Source organism: Danio rerio, chromosome 4 (assembly GCF_049306965.1).
Source record: "Danio rerio strain Tuebingen ecotype United States chromosome 4, GRCz12tu, whole genome shotgun sequence".
NCBI lineage: Eukaryota > Metazoa > Chordata > Actinopteri > Cypriniformes > Danionidae > Danio > Danio rerio.
Genome location: NC_133179.1, coordinates 42,848,759 through 42,855,296, shown reverse-complemented (window position 1 = coordinate 42,855,296; position 6,538 = coordinate 42,848,759). Strand labels below are relative to the sequence as shown.

The 6,538-nt window shown below is 38.7% G+C and overlaps 4 non-coding genes across 4 annotated transcripts; 1 reads left to right on the top strand and 3 right to left on the bottom strand.

Annotated features, from left to right (window-relative positions):
• trnav-cac (transfer RNA valine (anticodon CAC)) lies at positions 1–73 on the bottom strand. Its single transcript has one exon. It is a non-coding gene; the product is annotated as a tRNA-Val (tRNA).
• A 104-nt stretch (positions 74–177) lies between these two features.
• Positions 178–250, bottom strand: trnav-uac (transfer RNA valine (anticodon UAC)). Its single transcript has one exon. It is a non-coding gene; the product is annotated as a tRNA-Val (tRNA).
• Positions 251–1,853: 1,603 nt separating this feature from the next.
• Positions 1,854–1,936, top strand: trnal-cag (transfer RNA leucine (anticodon CAG)). The gene has a single exon. It is a non-coding gene; the product is annotated as a tRNA-Leu (tRNA).
• A 1,254-nt stretch (positions 1,937–3,190) lies between these two features.
• Positions 3,191–3,263, bottom strand: trnav-aac (transfer RNA valine (anticodon AAC)). The gene has a single exon. It is a non-coding gene; the product is annotated as a tRNA-Val (tRNA).
• Between the last annotated feature and the right edge of the window lie 3,275 nt (positions 3,264–6,538).

Sequence of the window (6,538 nt, the reverse complement as noted above, 5' to 3'; positions counted from 1 at the left end):
TGTTTCCGCCCAGTTTTGAACTGGGGACCTTTCGCGTGTGAGGCGAACATGATAACCACTACACTACGGAAACCTACAGGCACAACAAGCAGATAAGCCTTTTTGATTGGGTGCCTGTCGACGATCATTGCTAGTGCGGAAGTGGATGCTATTATTTTTTTGCCAAAAGAAGAACATTGTTTCTGCTCGGTTTCGAACCGAGGACCTTTAGCGTGTAAGGCGAACGTTATGACCACTACACTACAGAAACCCCACAAGTGCTTGCACCAGCGAAGTTAGGCCTGCAAGGATAAAACAAGGTGTACGCGTTTGTCAATCAAGCGGACAAAGTCAACTCAGCGTGACAAGCTCCCTGCAGGTATTAGGGCCAATTTACAATCCGGGCCCAACACAGCTGTACAGGTCCTTGCGAAATGTCCACTTTCGTCACATTTGAAGCACCTGAATTTTGGGCGTTCCTTCATCACATTTTCTGAGCTCATGCATAGTCGACAGGTTTTAACCTGATTGGTGTGCATGACTCTAAAGTGCTGTGGCCCTTCCGCCGTCTCGATTTTGGTACTGTATGGTAAGGAGACCGTCTCTTCTGGAAATCTGTTTTTTACAAACCTTGTTCCATTTTCTATGTTTGTGCCTGGATACAATCTTCTTTTAATTTTAGATATGGGGAAAACTCCCCATCCCTCTAGCTTGCTTAAAGATTCTTCATCAGCTAGGTAAACAGGCAGATGCTTGAACGAAACAACATAGTCTGTGTTTTGTAACGTCCGTACTTCAGATTTCACTCCTTTAATTGTCAATCCATTGTCTATTAAAATTTCGGTGTCATCTTCAGTCTCCATTGTTACTTCATACTCCCTTGTTTGTTTGGGTCTCACTGCCAGAATTCTTCCTTCTCTAATCAGCTCCGTGACTGCTTTGATTATATCAAATCTTCTTGCATCTTTTACATTTCTACGTCTACAGTTACTGTTGCTTTCTTTGTGCATACTCTTCTTTGTATCTCTTGCTTATCCTTACTTTTTTACCTCTTCGTTGGCCGGGCTCTTCTTTTTATTTATCTCTTTGTCTGTTGTCAAGTCCATTTTCTTATAGAAGTAAAGTTGGTTTTATATTCACACATTCAGACTTTCCCCTTAATAATATAATTTCATAAAAGTATTATTTGCAAACTCTAAACAGTAAAATCATATTAGCAGCCAATGACTATCAAAGTACAACATTGTTCACAGTCAAATAAACAGTGTTAATGTTGTTTTCAAGTCACACTTGCATGCTAATTCCAATCGAATATTCAAAGTAACATGGTAAACAATACAGAGAATTCTAAATGAACGAATGTGCGAATATAAAACCAACTTTACCTCTATCATTTTCTTTATCTCTTCGTCTATCATCCAGCCCATTTTCTTTATCCTTTCGTGCAAGTCCCTCCATTTCCATGTCGTTGCCGGGTAATCTGTCCATGATTAAAAATAAAACACACAACATAACCACCCTCAAGTCAGCGAAATGCTGCTGTTAGGTGGTTTTTAAAGACAAAAACAAAACAAACCAACAAAGACGCTCAAGGTCAATAAACAAAAAGGTAGACAAACAAAATGGGGAGAGCCTTTCTCTCCTTACTGCTGCCAACTCACTTCCTGTTTGCTCTATAGCGCCCTCAGGGTGGTGTGGCCGTAAGCAATGACAGCTGTCAAGTGTTGGCTATTGAAACCAGGCGCAGCCCCCGGAGGCGAGCACAGCTTAGCTGCCTGCCTGCGCCAATGAGCTGGGCAAGCTGTGAAACACCACATTCAATGTCACAGTACTGCGCTGTGGCTCCCAGGAGACAGCTCCTGCCAAGTTTGCATGTCAGGATGGCCGAGCGGTCTAAGGCGCCGCGTTCAGGTCGCAGTCTCCCCTGGAGGAGTGGGTTCGAATCCCACTTCTGACAAACCGATCCTGCGGCAGTGCGCTCAGGCTGAAGTCTTTAACTCTCTGCCACCATGTCCGAATGATACAGTAACACTGACCAAGCGCCGCATCACGCGGGCTTTAATGCAAGTGCACCGAAAGGGGATCAAAAGAATTGTCCTGGGATGGCGTTGATTTTTAAGGTTTGCAGGGCATTTTTCGTCAAATCCTCGTACAACGTCAAGTCATGACATTTGACAGATCCACGCCCTTGTATCGTTGATCATCCAGTGAGCAGAGAGCCAATGGAGAATGTGCGTAAAAGCAAATCTGAACGTTTCCGCACAGTTTCTAACAGGAGACCCTCCGCTTGTAAAGCCATCGTGATAGCCACAGGAGCCTCCAGTTAGGGTGAGAGCACTGTCTTGTAGTGCCATCGCAGAGAGACTGAAAGTCACTTTCCGCAATGTTTTCATTCAATGTTCTACGCTGGTGGAATCACCTTCCCATTCCCACTCGGATTACGGATACACTGGTGTCCTTCAAACGACAGCTAACACCCATCTCTTCAGAGTACACCCGAACCCCGGTGAATATCCCTCTCCCTAAAGAAAACGAAACTCCTACTCCAGCACTAAATTCTCTGAACACAAAAAAATTACTTGGAATAAATAGCCCTTTTTCATATGCATTGCCTCGTCTTGTTGAATACCTCCACTATTGTATGTCGCTTTGGACAAAAGTGTTCGCTAATTGTATGCTTCTGCCCAGTTTCGAACAGGAGACATTTAGCGTGTAATGCAAACATGATAAAAAAAACTACACTACGGAAACCAATAGGCCAGTGCTGCTTCAAGTATTTATAGACTTTTTTTATAGAGCTGTCTTGTACGGTCTGCACCGTGGAGGGCCAGCAAACGCACTGGCCACCTGCTCATGCACAACATAAAGCTAAATGAAATCCGATTCTACGCAAGTTTGCGACACCGCGAGGGGAGGTAAACACTGAGTTAAATTCAAACTTCTAACCTCACACCGCTAGGCAGAAAGAATCTTTTCAGTGAACGTCAGTACCCAACAGAAGCCTGATTTGACAATTGTCATAAAAGCCAGAGGTTGTTTCCGCCCAGTTTCGAACTGGTGACCTTTCACGTGTGACGCGAACGTGATAACCACTACACTACGGTAACCTACAGGCACAACAAGCAGATAAGCCTTTTTGATTGGGTGCCTGTCGACGATCATTGCTAGTGCGGCAGTGGATGCTATTATTTTTTCGCCAAATGAAGACCACTGTTTCTGCTCGGTTTCGAACCGATGACCTTTCGCGTGTTAGGCGAACGTGATGACCACTACACTACAGAAACCCCACAAGTGCTTTCACCTACTCTACAGAAACCCCACAAGTGCTTTCACCAGCGAAGTTAGGCCTGCAAGGATAAAACAAGGCGTACGCGTTGGTCAATCGAGCGGACAAAGCCAACTCAGCGTGACAAGCTCCCTGCAGGTATTAGGGCCAATTTACAATCCGGGCCCAACACAGCTGTACAGGTCCTTGCGAAATGTCCCCTTTCGTCACATTTGAAGCACCTGAATTCTGGGCATTCCTTCATCACATTTTCTGAGCTCATGCATAGTCGATAGGTTTTAACCTGATTGGTGTGCATGACTCTAAAGTGCTGTGGCCCTTCCGCCGTCTCGATTTTGGTACTGTATGGTAAGGAGACCATCTCTTTCGTAAATCTGTTTTTTACAAACCTTGTTCCATCTTCTTTGTATGTGCCAGGATACAATCTTCTTCTAATTTTAGATATGGGGAATTCTCCCCAACTCTCTAGCTTGCTTAAAATTTCTTCATCTGCTAGATAAACAGGCAGATGCTTGAACGAAACAACATAGTCTCTGTTTTGTAACCTCCGTACTTCAGATTTCACTCCTTTAATTGTCAATCCATTGTCTATTAAAATTTCGGTGTCATCTTCAGTCTCCATTGTTACTTCATACTCCCTTTGTTTGTTTGGGTCTCACCGCCAGAATTCTTCTTTCTCCAATCAGCTCCGTGACTGCTTTGGTTATATCAAATCTTCTTGCATCTTTTACATTTTCTACTTCTACAGTTACTGTTGCTTCCTTTGTGCATACTCTTCTTTGTACCTCTTGCTTATCCTTACCTTTCTCACCTCTTCGTTGGCCGGGCTCTTCATTTTATTTATCTCTTTGTCTGTTGTCAAGTCCATTTTCTTTACCTCTCCGTCTATTATCCAGCCCATTTTCTTTATCCTTTCGTGCAAGTCCCTCCATTTCCATGTCGTTGCCGGGGAATCTGTCCATGATTAAAAATAAAACACACTACATAACCACCCTTCAGTCAGCAAAATGCTGTTGTTAGGTGTTTTTTAAAGACAAAAAGAAAACAAACAAACAAAAACACTCAAGGTCAATAAACAAAAAGGTAGACAAACAAAATGGGGAGAGCCTTTCTCTCCTTACTGCTGCCAACTCACTTCCTGTTTGCTCTATAGCCCCCTTTAATTTATTTTTTTAAATAAAAAATAATCACATTACATTAACATTTAAATATTTCAAGAAATTTCCCAAAACAATTACATTAAAATAAACATTCTTCATAACATAACGTCCTCTTTGGGTATTTTCCACTTTAAACCATTTAAAACATTATACACTTCATCATTAAACACATCATAAAAGCTTGGTAACATATCTTCTCCTTTAAAATACCAGTACAGTCTTTCTATGTATCTTTCCATTTTTCGTTTTAGTACATTCCACACATTTAAAACAACTTTTTCCAGCTTTGCTACATTTCTTCTTTCCCACACACATTTTTTAATCATTATTATGAGAAGATTTACAAACTTTTTGTTTTTGTTTTCTATATTCCATCCGAACATCACAAGAGTATTCCATTCCAATTGTTCTTCATCCCAATCTTTCAATAAATCTTTTAGCATTTTTTGGCATTTTATGTAAAAACATTCTAATTCTTTACAGTATAAAAACAGGTGTAAAATTCCTTCATCTTCTTGAAAACATACCTTACATGTAGCATTTTGTTCTCTCTGTATCTTTGTTAAAATGCACTCAGTAAAAATTGCCTTGTGTCTTATAAAATATTCAAAACATTCCAATCTTGTTTCTATTATTTTCCCTCTCATGTTTTTCCATATATTTTCCTTTTTCACACTATTCAATCTTTGTACCCAAAAGTTATTTGCTATTGGTTCTTGAAATACACTATCTCTAAAATAAACATAAAAGTCTTTCAGTATACAATCTTTAAAATCACAAAGCTTTCCTTTTAAATAGACATGTATGATTTCTTCATTCCCACCTTCTTCCATAATTTCTATTCTTGTAATCCATTCTTTTGGTATGGCACCTTTGACCGTTTCAAGTTTATTTTCTATTTCCTTTACACTGTATTCCTCTTTAGCTTCTTCCATTAGGTCTACTATATATTGCTTAGTTAAAAATCCCTTTTTGAATTCATAAAGAACATCCCTTATTCTTAAAATCCCCACATCCATCCATTTTTTTAAAAAATAGTTTCTTCCCTTCTTTTAAAATACTTTTATTTAAAAACAAAGGTTGATTTAACAAGTTTTCTCTTCCCTTTACTTGGTAAAATACTCCGTCTAAAAATTTCCCCCATGCACTTAAAATTTCTTGATAAAACCCTGGTAACTTTTCCATCATCCAGTTTTTTGTTTTTAACCAAAGAATGTCTTCTCCTAAGTTAAAATTGCCAACTTTGTTTAAAAAATATTTCATAACCTTTTTCCATTCTGTTGAGTTCTCCTCTTGTAAAAGCTTTTTAACCATTTTGACTGTAAGACAATTCTTCCTTTGTTTAATATCCATCAATCCTATCCCTCCTTCTTCTGTTGCTCCTATTATTGTATTGTACGCAATTCTTGGGGGTTTCCCCTCCCATAAAAAATCTTGAACACACTTTTTTAATCTGCCTTCTATCCAACATGGCATTTCTGTTATATATAATTTATACCATAGCTTTGATGTCATTAAAACATTTAATATTAAGGCTTTCCCCTTTAAGCAAAGTTCTCTTATCCTCCAAAAATTTAATCTTGATTCTATTCCTCTTATTAGATCATACCACATCTTTTCTGTTGCTTTTCTTTCATTTTTACCAATTAAAATTCCTAAAATTTTCAGTTCTTCTACTTCTCTAAATTGGAAAAAAATCTGTTAAAATATCTGCTTTACCAAACCTCATATATTGTGTTTTATTTTCATTTATTTTGCTTCCTGTTCCCTTACAAAACTCCTGTACTTTTTTCATGGCTTCTTTTACACTCTTTTTCTCCTTCACTATTATTGTTGTATCATCAGCATACTGGTATATTTTTCCTTCATCCTCCTCTTCTTCTATTTTTATTCCTTTAATTTTAGTTTCTTGTTTTATAGCTAACCCTAAAGGTTCTGCGACTAGGGAATATAATAGTGCTGAAAGAGGACATCCTTGTCTAATTGATCTTGTAATTTTAAAGCAATCTGTTAAAAAACCATTACATTTTACTTTTGTTAAAGCCCCTTTATATAAAATTTTAATCCAATTAATAAAATTCTCTCCAAATCCAAATGTTTTGAGTACATCAAA